We start from the raw sequence: 13,589 nt of genomic DNA, 5'->3' as shown, positions 1-13,589 counted from the left end.
ATTCACCGTTGCCGTCTTTCCGCACTTGAAGTGAGTGTTCCGATCTGAATGGAGACTGACCTCTCAGCACCCCTGGTTATTCGGTGGTGGGTGTAACACCCTTACCTTGCCATCGCCTGGAGTCTCCGTGAGCTCCCAGCATGAACCTTGGTCCCCTGGAGTTCTGTACTCATGGAGCCCTGCGAACACCACATGCAAAGGAATGGCATTACCATTCTGCGTCTGTCTCCTCTGCTCACACACATGCTCCACTCTCCCAGTGGATGTCACCTGTAAAACACAAGTTCAGAGATAAAATTATTAAAGACATCAGTGTGATGTGATCAAAGCATCACACCAAATGGAGGGCCCTTCTGAGCCCGGGCCCTGTGTAATTGCACAGGCCGCGTGCCCTCGAAGCAGCCCTGTTCTCACCTCCTTACAAGCGGAGCGTATTACTACCAGTCCCGGATGAGACTGCTGAAACCCGGAGACAGAAAATCCTGTGCCCAAGGTCACTCTGCCTCTGGCGGAGCTGGAATTCAAACCCTGGCTGTGTCTGATCAGGCTGCCCATGTGGCCGGTGTGACATAGCAGACTAGCCACTGGGTAGAGAGAGGTAAGACATCAGGAGTCTTGACCCATTTCTAAGTAACTGTGTAACCTTGGGCATGTTTGCCTCAGGACTTCGTTTTCCCTTACATATGCGTGAAACTAATGCCTATGTTTTCGTACGTGTTCTAGTGTTGCCTACACCGTAGTTCCCATGGCCCCTTCTCTCCTTGCACCAAGAACTGGAGACACCCACTGAGACGTGTGTTGGGTGACAATGTCACCCTTTTTGGTGGCAGCAAATGCGCTAATGGCTGTGCACTTTGCATGCCTTCTTTGGCCTGTCCCACAGATGATGGCGGAGATGTCTGGGGAGAATGAGAGAGAAGTTGTTTTCCGGGAGCGTGCCAGGGAGTAATTAGAGTTGTAAGGTGAAACAAAGGGTCGGGGGCAAACGTAGGCTTTGTAAACCCTGCAAAAATTCTCTGATCCACCCCCCCCACACACACACTCACACACCACAAATTTGTAAAATTCTTTTTCTACGGAAACCATAGGAATGCTAGTCCTTGAGAATGATTCCACAGGGTGAGTGAATTATACCTTAAAGGCGTGATATGTTGGGGCACCTGGGTGGCTCAGTTGGTTAAGCATCCGACTTTGGCTCAGGTCAAGATCTCACTGCTCGTGGGTTTCAGCCCCACATCAGGTTCTGTGCTGACAGCTCGGAGCCCGGAGCCTGCTTCGGATTCTGTGTCTCCCTCTCTCTCTGCCCCTCCCCCACTCATGCTCTGTGTCTCTCAAAAATAAATAAACATTAAAACATTTTTTAATAAATAAAACATTTTTAATAAATAAAACATTTTTTTAATAAATAAACATTAAAACTGAGCCACCCAGGCGCCCCTAAAAAAATTTTTAAATAAAGACGTGATATGTGGATTTGGGTACACCGTGCTCCCCTGGCCAGCCAAGGATGAGCTCACCAGGCCAAGGTTAGGATGCTGTTCACCTAGCAGATCGTCTCATAAGAAGTCCAGCTAACAAAGGGTAAGCTATCAAGGGAAGACTGTTCTGTACAAAGAAGGCAAAATGCAACGTCATTTCTATTGTGCCAAGTTTGAAGGAAATGCCAAAGAAGTCAATGTACATCGAGAGCATCTTGACTCAAAAAAATGTGTGTGTGTGTGTGTGTGTGTGTGTGTGGTTGGGACGGGGAAGGAAAGGCTCTTTCACCACCTCTGTGGAAGGGAAGGCCCGACAAAGCTTTGGATTCTGACAAATCTCTTCCCTCATGTGTGAGGCTGTAATAACATTATCTCATCCAGTTGTTACAAGGATTAAATGAGGTGATAGAATGGTGGCTGACGCATTACGAACATTCTGTAAATGGCGACAAAAGTGGTATCGAGGGCTAGTTACTAACGGGACTCGGGACTCGGTAAGACGACTGCCTGGTTACATTTCTTTTCAGCTTGCTTTCTCTCCAAGGTGAATTATGGCTTTGCATCTTTCACGCAACTGCTAGGTTGACTTACCTATGAGACCGAATTTACTTTTATTGTATTTCAGTGAGATTTTTTAAATCAGTCTATTTGATTATCAAACTGAAAAAAATAAAATGAATACTTACTTTGACTTACTATGATAAGCTAGGGCCATTTATTCTTAATATTCATCAAATATTGCGTTCCTACTTTGCTCCTGTCACTACGTGAATACAGATACTCACAGGTGACCCCTTCCCTCAGAAAGCCCAGAGCCTTTTGCAAAAATAGACATGTAAATCCTTCACTGCAATGTAGTCAAGCTCAGGACGCTGGCGGCACTAAATACCAGAAAAAAGAGAACGTTCCTAGGGAAGCCATTGGATTTCTAGATGATCTAGCATCTGGATTGTTCTTGCCCACTCATTGTATTTCTACCTAGAAACTATTAAGGAAAGAAGATAAAGCTAAAAACAAACTGCCTTTTTTTTTTTTTTTTGAGGGGTCTTTTCCCAAGTAATTCAGACCTATTTCTGTATTTCTTGTGAACTTCTCACATACCTCCATTAGGCTAAACTCCTCCGCGAAACGCTTTTACTATCAAGAGATCCTGTGAATTCTGGTAATAGGTTCTAGGACACACGTAGGAAAATGGCTTGTTTTATGCTCTCTCTGCAGTTTATATCTTTAGTGGATTATTTATAGGGAGCTTTATACCTTAGTAGTTTTTCTTAAGCTGCAAACTATTGCTCAGATCCAAATTCAACATTGGCTTCTGAGGAGGACAGTGGGGGGAATTTTGCATACAAATGTGAAATAATTCGACTTGAAGAATTCATGGAAAAGAACTTTGCTGGGCCTCGAGTCAGTGAGATTCATGTGGAAAAAATCCTCGGAATTCTCTGTTGAGGACATGAGAGTAAGATCAAGAGGGCCTGGACATTTAGGAATTTGTCTCAGGCCATAAGAAACTCTGGAATCCTCACTTCCAATAAATTTCCATTAAGTTCGCAGTGAATGTCCGGATGATTGTTATTTTAGCTGACCAAGAGGCATTGCTTTTTATTTTTTATTTATTTTTTTAAAGTTTATTTTATTTATTTATTTTGAGAGGGAGAGCACGGGGGGTTGGGGAGGTAGGGGGAGACAGAGAGAGGATCCCAAGTAGGCTCCTCACCGTCAGTGCAGAGCCTAATGCGGGCCTCGAACTCACAAACCACAAGATCATGACATGAGCTGAAATTAAGAGTCTGATGGTTAACTGACTGCACTGTTGCTATTTATTTAGTTTTTAATGTTTATTTATTTTTGAGAGAAAGAGAGAGACAGAGCTCCAGGGGGAGGGGGGTGGGCAGAGAGAGAGGGAGACACGGAATCCGAAGCAGGCTCCAGGCTCCGAGCTGTCAGCACAGAGCCCGACGCGGGGCTCGAACTCACGAACCGTGAGATCGTGACCTGAGCCGAAGTCGGACGCTTAACCAACTGGGCTGTTGCTTTTTAGATGTGGCAGCATGGTGTGTAGCTGTGTTTGTGCATCTCACATTCGCCTGCTTTACAGGCCAGCGTGCTAGGGCAGTGATTCTTGGTCACTTAGAGAACTGGCTATAGCTCCAGCCTCCTCTGCAGAGAATCTGAATCATCAGATCTTGGGTGGGGACCAAGATGTCTTGGTGTTTACATTCAAAGCACCCCTAGTATTTCTATCCCCGGAGGCCTGCAGGGTGTACCCTTGGGAAGGGAGAAAAATGTGAAACCCTACTTGCCTTCATGGAGCTCACAGCCTACATGGCTGTGACATGAAGCCATGGACATGAAGCCATCACTACAATCCCATATGGTCCGAGTTACTTAAAATGCTGTGTGTGAGATGTACATGGCTACCGTTTCCTTCTATTTATCAGGGAAATATTTTTTTAGTATAGTTTGTTGTCTGATTGGCTTCCATACAACACCCAGTGCTCATCCCAACTGGTGCCCTCCTCAATGCCCATCGCCCACTTTCCCCTCTCCTTCACCCCCCATCAACCCTCAGTTTGTTCCCTGTATTTAGGAGTCTCTTATGGTTTGCCTCCCTCTCTCTCTGTTTGTAACTTTTCTCCTTCCCCTCCCCCATGGTCTTCTGTTAAGTTTCTCAAGATCCACATAGGAGTGAAAACATATGGTATCTGTCTTTCTCTGTATGGCTTATTTCACTTAGCATGACACTCTCCAGTTCCATCCACGTTGCTACAAAAGGCCATTATTTCATTCTTTCTCATTGCCACGTAGTATTCCGTTGTGTATATAAACCACAGTTTCTTTATCCATTCATCAGTTGATGGACATTTAGGCTCTTTCCATCATTTGGCTATTGTTGAAAGTGCTGCTATAAACACCGGGGTACAAGTGCCCCTATGCATCAGCATTCCTGTATCCCTTGGGTAAATTCCTAGCAGTGCTATTGCTGGGTCATAGGGTAGATCTGTTTTTAATTTTTTGAAGAAACTCCACACTGTTTTCCAGAGCGGCTGCACCAGTTTCCTTCCCACCAACAGTGCAAGAGGGTTCCCGTTTCTCCACATCCTCTCCGGCATCTATAGTCTCCCGATTTGTTCATTTTAGCCCCTCTGACCGGTGTGAGGTGGTATCTCAGTGTGGCTTTGATTTGTATTTCTATCGGGGAAATATTTAAATAAACTAGTAAACATAGACATTCCCTGGATATGCATACACCCGCACACCTAATTTGGAGGAAGGGGGCAATGTTGTTGGAAACAGACCACAGCAGACTTTGAGATGAAGCGAAAGTGTTCTGAACTTAATTTGGAAAGAAACAGGTAGCTCAGGTTTGAGACTGTAACCACATCAATTCTAGGGTCCAGCCTCCTTAGTGCAGCATTCAGAGCCTTCTCTGAATTACCATCCCAGCCCTGGCTTGAGCCTTTTCTTGTTCTCCATGAGCAGTGAGCTACTTGACGTCTTCTTGCTCCCCGCTACCTCTGCCTGGAATGAATGATCTTACCCCCTTTCTTCACTTGGCAGCTTTTGCTTGCCTTCTCACTCTTTCTGGAAGCTTCTCCCGGCTCCCAGTTGGTGCTCAGCACTGCCTGGAAGCCGTTGCACCCTACTTCTATCTTTAACACCTTCCTTATTTTATTGAGAATATTAGTGTGTGTGCATTTCCTCCACTAGATGTTAAGCAACCCCAGAGCAGTGGTTTCTCTCCTCTTGTGTTTGACCTGCCAGCCCCATTGTACCTGGCACACAGGCGGTGCTCCATAAATGTCTGCAGTGAGGTTGATCGATGTCAACATCAAACAGAAAGCAAATAAGGAACTCCATCTTGAGTTTTCTTTCAGCTGGATTCTGCTAGAAAGGATTCTGCACACTCTTGTGCCAGTGGGTCCTGATGTGTTGAGGGATGTGCGATCCCTGGAAGCCTGGGGTCCAGGAGTCACAGAGAGGTCCTGAAATTCCCGCCGTACAGGTGCCCAAGCAATAGGCAATAGAGAAGACAACGAGGAAGAGGGCTCCGCCAGGTTGTCTGTTTTCTGGTTGCAACATTTCCCTTTCGACTGGCGTGGCTTCTATTGAAATGATGCACTCTTGTATTTTTGCCAAGAGTGGCTGTGTGCTAGCATGGCTTTTCTCTCCCACAAAATGGTTGCTGTCCTTTGGTCGCTTGTAGACAACGCTTGCTTCATTTTGTGAGTGAATGAAAAAGGACGACAGCACTGAGTCAGTTTGGGTGAATAAAACAACAAATAAAACCTTGGGTTGGTGTCAGTTATTAGGAAGTCTTATCTCATTTGAGTGGAATGAGATTGAGATAAGTTCTATGGAAATCATCTCTAAAAATAAGAATAAAAGGGCCTGCCATCTTGTGAACCTTATAGTTTTCATAGTTTTCTTGCATTTTATTTTGCCGCACCGCTTGTAGCTTTTACTGGTAAAGGAGAAAATATCCAGGCTTTGGTTCTGTTCTCTAAGCTCTTAACCAGTCGGCCAGAGGCAAGGAGACAAAAACAATTTAGTTTTACTCTCCCACATTCCAAAAATAACTTTAGTAATACCCTCTTTGGTTATCTTAAAAGTACCCAGTGAATGCTTTTATCCTAAAGTAGCAGTGCCTGATTGTTGGGGGGAACTTATGACTGCTATTTAGCAACTAAATGCCCGGTGACTCATTCACTTTGTGGTGCAGGAAAATTCTTTCCATGGAAAACACAGGAGGGAGGGAATCTCTCTGAACCACTATGTAGTATTTTCCTTTAGGAAAGGCTTCTCTGAAAATGAATAGGCACCAACTGTCACTCTGTTAGCTTAGTCTCTAAAGCTGCCAGAGAGCCTTTCTAAATCAGGTTTTCTGTGCACTTTATCCACCGAGGTATACAGGAAGGTTCAGAACTGTAATAGGGGCCAGTTTGGTTAATAAATCTCAGGATTAAAAATGGTCATCCCGAGTAAGAGAGAAGTTGAACTAATTGCATTTACAATACCGGGAACATTGAGGTAGGATTGGATTTGGACTAGAAACCCAGTGGTGTTTTTCTGTCTCATTCCAATCGGGAGAGAGGGACAGAGTGAGCCGCAGAAGGAAGGAGAAGGATGAGAGAGCCCTGTTCCCTCAGCTTTGAGCTGAATAACATGAAAGCCTCGGAGAGAAGTGCCTCGGTGCCTATGCAGCAAAAATACAATAAAATAAATTCACCTGCTAGGCTCACAGCACCAAACTAACTCCACTTCTCTGAGGTTAATTTTGCTTGTCAGCGTCTCTTTACGAGCTCTGGGGGTGACTGGGGGGAGAGGGGCAGGAGCAGACAGGTGAAGTTTTAGTGCATGAAAACTGGGGACTATCAACGACTCCTTCCCTGCTCCCTGCACCGCTCTTGAGCCCCGCCCATCTCCCTGGACTTGCGGGGCGTTGCTCTAATGCTTGGCTCCTGTGTATGAATGGAGGTTGGTAAAGCTGCTTCAAGGAGCACTTAGACTCCAGCTGGCTGCTGACTTAGGAAAAACATGACCCGTGGGGCTGCAGCGGGGGCAGGGAGCAGTGGGAGCAAAGTACGTTTTGTAGAAAAGACGATTCAGGGGTTGGAGGGGACTTAGCCCTTCCCGGCTGAGACACTCAAGCTATTAATAGTAAAACCCTGAGTCACAGATGTAGGAATGTCACAGCTGCTCGAGATCTGCTACTGTTACCCATCAGAAAACCAGCAGGAAAGGGCCTCCCCACCCCACTAAACCTCACGTCGGCTATAAACAACCTCCCAGGCAGGTTGCTTGACTTCATTCCTTTCTGTTACCCTGGCTCTCTTAGACCCAACACGTTACAATATTTGCAGTAAATACAGTCTAATACTGGCTGTGCATTCCAGTTGGGAAAGATGTGTTGGCCATCTGCTGTTCTCCCCGAGTGGGGCTGCGTCTGCCTTTTTGTCTCTTGCTCGTCACGTTTCTCCCACATGGTGGAGATGTGTAACGTGGGGCCCGGGCTGGGGGTGGGGCCGGAGGATCTGGGTTCGGGAGACAGGTGCTGGATTGGGGTGGGCGTGGACTTTGGGAACCCAGAAGCCCCCTGCTCCTCGGAGACTGACCTGTGACCCCGTGGGTCAGAAATCCAAAGCCTTGTCAGCAGCCAGTGCGGCTGCGCGCCGGGCTCAGGGGCTTGAGGGGCGCGGGTGTGGCTGTTGGCCGCCGACTTTGCGGATAGTGTCCCTCCGGCTCGCATACACATATCCGAGGGGCTTGTCTAGAAAACGCTAATGAAGCAGAAGGTGGAAGTCGGAATCCTACCTAACTGGATAAGTCAGATTTTTGCTTCGATCCTGAATATGATCCTGGAAGGAACTGAATCCTGAAAGATCCTCTTCCCCGGCTGGCTCTCATTGTCTCGATCCCCTCCGGCTTCTGTCCCCCATTCAGGAAAACCAAGGAGGGGGGTGGGGGCGGGGAGCCGGGCTGGGGGGCGGCGGGGGCGGGGAGCGCCAGGGCCAATCTTCACTCATTATAGTTGAGCCTCCAAAGTTGAAGAAAATGAGCTTGGAGTCACTAGCATTATTTCTCGATTTTTCTACTACGGTTAATTTTATTTATTCCGTGTGTCCGAACGAAGCCGGAATAAGAATAGGGAGCAGCGGTGATAGGCAACTAATGAGCTAACAATTGACTAGTTTTATTGAAACAGTCCCTTGGCCGTTCCTCGGCCCCCCTCTTCTGGCAATGATTTATCAGGCTCCGGGAAGGGAGCGTTTTGTTGCCCGTTCTCCCGGGCCTGGGCGCGAGGAATGCAAAGTGGTGTCAGTGACCAGAGATTAGGACAGTGGAATTTTGCATTTGTTACGGCAGCAGCTGCTGTAGCGAGAGGTTTCGGCTCAAGGGCAGAGTCCCCGAGCTGGGCGCGGCCGCCACTCGGCGGCGATCGCGGGGCGGGCGCTGGAGCTCGGCCCCCCGGGATGGGGGCGGGATTTTAGAAAGAAGCCCCAGACCCCGCGAGTGGATGCGGGGGGCTTTTCCTCGCAGCGTCTGCACCGCGGATCTGTCCGCCCAGGAGCGCTCCCGCTCCCAGACTTTACTGCTGTTTCTTTCGGCGCTGCTCGCCAGAGGACCCGGTTGCCATGGTGAAGGAGAAAGGTAATTATAAATATCGATCCCTGTGCATGGTTGCAGGAGTTGCATTGGTGCTGCGGGGCTCGGCCACCTCATGGGGGACGATCAGTCGAAAGCCAGGCAGACATATTCTTGGGGCGAGACCCTCTGTATTGTGAAGTCATTAAGAACCTTTAATTTAGCCGCCGGCGTCTGAAGCGCATCCTATTTCTGGAGTGTTTGTACAGCTGAGCTCCTTAATGTGTGTCTCTTTTGATTTGGAATTGCATCTTGAATGTTTCGCTGTGTTTGAGAGTTGCCTTCCTGCCCCCACCCCCCAGCCTAGCGAGCCTTCATTCTCTTCCTCACCACCCGCCCCCCTCAAATCAATAAGTTACTGACGATGTGTAACGAAGGGGTCCTTTTGCCAGATTTGTGCCGTGTTGGGACATGACCCGGCCTAGCTGGGACCGGCTGAGCAGAGAAGCGGGCTGTTTGGAGGGTCTCAGGTGTGCTGTTTTAATCCCCTGGCATTCCCACGGTATCCCTGATCACCCCTCCAGACACCTTTGTGAAGGATGCGCTCTCAAAGGTGGCAAATCAGGTGGCGAGGAGAATGTCAAAAGGGAGAAGGCGGGGCACTCCGCGCAGGTGTGCGTTATTTTTTGAACTGGGTGTGGTCCTGAATTGTAAATTTTTCAGAATTGAATTCTAGTTTAAATTATTAGCTTATCTGAAAAATGTAAAAAGAACACAGCAATCCTTGGTTTTAATGATCCAACTAATACATAAAATATATCTTAAGAAAGTGAAATGCTACAGGAGAATAGAGAGCGAAAAGTGGAAGCGTCTTGCCCCTACCCTGTCCACCTCAATTCCCCCTTATCATTCGTCAATCTTGTGTATCCTTCTAGAGAGGTTAAGAGAGAGAGAGGGAGAGAGATAGAAGGAGTATAAAAACGGGACCATTCTGTCGTTTTTCTGTGACTTGATTTTTTTCCCCCTCTTAATAATATGTCTTAGGGACCTTAAACACATGATTTTAAAATGTGAGTAACCACCCTTTAATTTTGCTCTTTGGTAAGCTTGGATTTATTCTGCCACGCTTTCTTGCTGTGGGCCATGACTTTCTCCGTCAACACGGATGTCTGTTCTTTTGGGGCTTCCTTGAACCATTTCAATGATGTATCTGCATCCGTTTTCACTGAGAGCCCCTACACGGAGTAACTTTGAGGTAAACACGCCAAACGCAAATGGATTCTTGTTGCTGGAAACTCAGTTTGGTTTTGTTATACTGACGGATGGCTGGAGAAATGGGATCATGACAGCTAACCGTGCTAAAGCTGCACCTTGGGACAAAGAGAAACGTGGTTCTGCTCTATCCATTCTGCTCCTGTGTGTCTTTAATAATCCCTTGAATTAGCTTTGGTCTTTCACTGAGGAGGTGGTAATCGAGTGAAATGTTTTGGTGTGAATAAAGATGCTTCTAATGATGTTCCCTCTCTTTGGGGGATGTTTTCAGGAACTTTCAGAGCAGCATATACAGATGCTGACATTTCATAAAGGCCAGGGTTCTCCGTTTGTACCTTCCACCCGACTAGAATAACCCCAGCCCTGATCTCTGTTGCTCATGGATTGGAGTTTGTTTCCCCAATATAAGTAATTTGTGGGTGATGGGAAAGGGGATTACAAAAGCCGCTTCTTGATTCCATTCCCACGGAGCCCAGGGAAGCCCCAGACCTGCTCTAAACCACGGATCAGGGATCCCCAAAGAGCAACTCCTTTTCCGAGTCATTGCAGGTGTCCCCAAACTCAGATTGATCGGCTGGGCTCACGCTCACTTTACAAGTGAGTAGCCACTTTCTAACTGGAACGTGGGGATGGGCCACTGAGAGGTCACATACGAGTACTATCTTTGCCCTTCGCCACCGATTAAAGGCCGTTCCTTTTTTATTTTGAGGTCTGTGCCAGTCCGTGCTGCCACCTCCCAGCTCTCCACAACCTCAGCCAACAACGGAGGAAGGCAGGATGTGGGGCAGGTACACGAGAGATTCTGTGGAAAGAAGGCTACCACCGTAGCTTTTAAAGTGAGCCGGGCACGGGGGAGCACGTGGTCCAGGCATCCATCCTGGAGAGGAGAAAACGGGGGTTCCGAAAGGGTCAGGAAATTGTTCAAGGTCACACAGCGGGTGGTTGGACCAAGGGTTCATCCTCTGCGTTCCATCAGATGGCGTGCGTGGAGCGGTGACTGCACTTAGGACAGTGTGTGGACGTCCGCTGGCTCTCTCGCTAGATGGTGAGCCCCTCTGAAGCAGCACCGCGTCTCCATCTGTAATTTTCTCGTGCACAGCTTACCTAGTATCTGCCCATCCTAGATTCTCAACAGTTGAAACAGACTGGCTTGTGCTCAGAGGTGGGACCCGAACCTTTGTCTTCTCCATCCCCGGACTCTTCTAGTCCTCTCCGTTTCCTCTTGCTCCCAGAGACGCCTCGCATCTTCCTCCCGGAGCTGACGCAGGTCTCCCCTGAGCGGGTTTAGTTCGTGGCACGTCCGTCCTGAGGAACGCGGGGGCCCTTGTAAAGGAGGGATAATGGATGCTGCGTTGTGCTCACCACGTAGGATGGCTTAGCTCGCATTGGTTCGAGCCCTTATTTTCTCTCCTGGGCAAAGTTTGCATGTATCTGGTTTGGGGTTGACCCTGACGGGAGAGAAAGGTTGCTTGCAGATAATACCTCTCCTAGTGTGGAATAGCATTTGCTGATACATTTGGACCCTCGCTATCTTTTCTTCTGCTAACCGGTCGCCCGTCCACTTCCAGTTGTAGACGCTTATTGATCCCAGAATCTTGATGAAATGGTTATTTCTCTGATGTGTTCAAGGACGTCTTACCCTTGCTGCATCCTGTGACAGATGAGCAGGAGAGAGTTTGGCGGGTTTATCAGTCAATATGTGCCTTCCTGAATACGCTCTCATCGACCTAAACTCCAGAGGCCCACTCTCCTCATTTAAAAGCTCTAATTGTCTAGCTTCTGTGTGTGTTCTAGTGCCCGCTTTAAAAGTACGAAAGGGATTTATGGTTTTTGTCAGAGAAAACAAGAATACGCCCTAGAGACTGAGTTATGTGAACACTCATCTGATTTAAATAATAAGGGAGGCTTACGGTTTGGAAACCATGTGAGAGAATAAGAATTTAGCAGTGAGGGAGACACATCAAGGTAAATAGAGTTTTACATTTGGGCACACCCTTTTTTGTTTGGTTTCTGAGACTGTTGGGTGGCTCAACCTGCTCTTAAGGTAGAGTGGGACCCAGGGAAACTCCTTTTAGTCCACCCTCGAGGGAGATATGTGTACTCTCCACCTGACATTCAGGTGAACGGGAGACACACACACACACACACACACACACACACACAGCACACACAGTTTAGAACCTGCCAGAGATCACTTAGCTGGAACGTAGAGACGCTTGTTTCTTGTTTCTTGGTAGCTTCTGAGAACAGTGGTGTTTGTGTCTCCCATGTGTCCTACAGACTGGCACCAAAGTAATCCTCTCAGGGCACCGATGTCCTCATATTTCCGGCTCAAAAACCTAAATGAGTGACAAGGTAAGATTCAGAGCTTCCTACCGATCATTGAGGATTCCTCCAGTCCTTAAATTACCTCCTCCACACCCCTGACCAAGCCCGTCTTGTTTTATTATTTTTAATGTTATTATATCCACTGGTTATTGAACACATACTAAATGGCAGGCTTTGTGTTGAGAGCTTTAAATACATGGTCTCTAATCTCTCAACCGTCAAGGTCAGTGGTATTCCTCCCCTTTAATATATGAGGAAGGGAAGGCTCGCAGGGGTTTAGAAACCTGCCAGAGATCACTTAGCTGGAACGTAGAGAAGCTGATTTTCTACCCAGTCCTGTCTGGCTCCCAAACCTCTGCTAATTGTACTTCTGCTCCCCTTCTCCCCACATTGGTCCTATTTGAGTCATCATGGAGGCCATTTCCTCCCTCCAGCCTGTGTCACGCTGCCCCTTTGGCCCTTGCGGGAAATACCTGTATTCTCCTTTTCTGAATTTGTCAAAGACCTAACTCAAGTACAGCTTCCTTCTAATGCTTCTCAAGGGCCCATCCCTTCTGTAAATTCTTCTAGAATTACTCTGTACACCTAAGTAAACACACGGAAAATGAAACAACAGCTGAATCACCTGTGCGACTTAAGAAAGTGCTATCTCCTCGAGTATTTGTTGACTTCGTATACAGTCTTGTAAAAAACCTTTACAGGCGTCTAGTGTTGCTGCCTCTAGTGGTATCTGCCCCCCCACCCCTCCCCGAAACACACAGCCACTACCCACTCAGGTGCGTGCACACTGCCTGATGTAATTGAAATCCATTTCTGTTCCATCTCTGGGGAGGTCTGAGAACAGTAGATCTTTCTCTGTGGTGTAGCTATTCCTCATGTCCAAGTTGCCCCTCAGGCCTCGCTTTGGTGTTTAACAGCCTCTTTTCGGTTCAGTTTTCCAACTCGGCTTCCCAGATTAATGCTTAATGCCCCTCCCCTCCCCACTCCTGGGCTTGTCTAGCTTCTTCACTGTTTCCTTAACTTGAAAAGCCCCAAGCTTTTCACCAATGACAACGACACTTCCTAAACAAGGTCTAAGGAGAAGCTGTCTATTAAGGGAGACAACCTGATGTTACAGGTTTTGGAATAAATGGTCTTGATGGGTGACTTATGCACGCAGCTCGGTTTTGAACTTTGCGTCTTTGGAAGGAAGGAAGCTCCAGTCATATTCCACCTTAGAGGAAAAAAAATCCAAGTGTGAACTGCTCTTACTATGATCTAAATGAAAGTGCTACTCTCATCGGAAGTAGACTCTGCCCAGCCTACCTTCACTACAGTAGGGCTGTCCAGATACTGGGACTTCCAAAGCTACGGGAAAGAATTTCACATTAAAAAAATAATAAACCCATTTCCCTGTGCCATTTACTCACAGATGTCTAAAAGATG

The 13,589-nt window shown here is 47.4% G+C and overlaps 1 protein-coding gene across 30 annotated transcripts in view; it reads left to right on the top strand.

Annotated features, from left to right (window-relative positions):
• Positions 1 to 13,589, top strand: part of ABLIM1 (actin binding LIM protein 1) — a 293,132-nt gene that overhangs the window by 122,772 nt on the left and 156,771 nt on the right. Inside the window, exon 1 of one of the 30 annotated variants that reach the window (XR_008424947.1) lies at positions 8,011 to 8,630. The exons of the other annotated variants lie outside the window; for them this stretch is intronic. The gene's annotated coding sequence lies outside the window, so the exon portion shown is untranslated. Of the gene's footprint in view, positions 1 to 8,010; positions 8,631 to 13,589 lie in introns of those variants that run through there. 30 annotated transcript variants of the gene reach the window in all.

Source organism: Panthera pardus, unplaced genomic scaffold, assembly GCF_024362965.1.
Source record: "Panthera pardus isolate Hobbes unplaced genomic scaffold, ASM2436296v1 HiC_scaffold_22, whole genome shotgun sequence".
In the NCBI taxonomy this organism is placed as follows: Eukaryota; Metazoa; Chordata; class Mammalia; order Carnivora; family Felidae; genus Panthera; species Panthera pardus.
The sequence above is the reverse complement of the archived record's forward strand: the minus strand, read 5'-3'. Positions and strand labels throughout refer to the sequence as shown.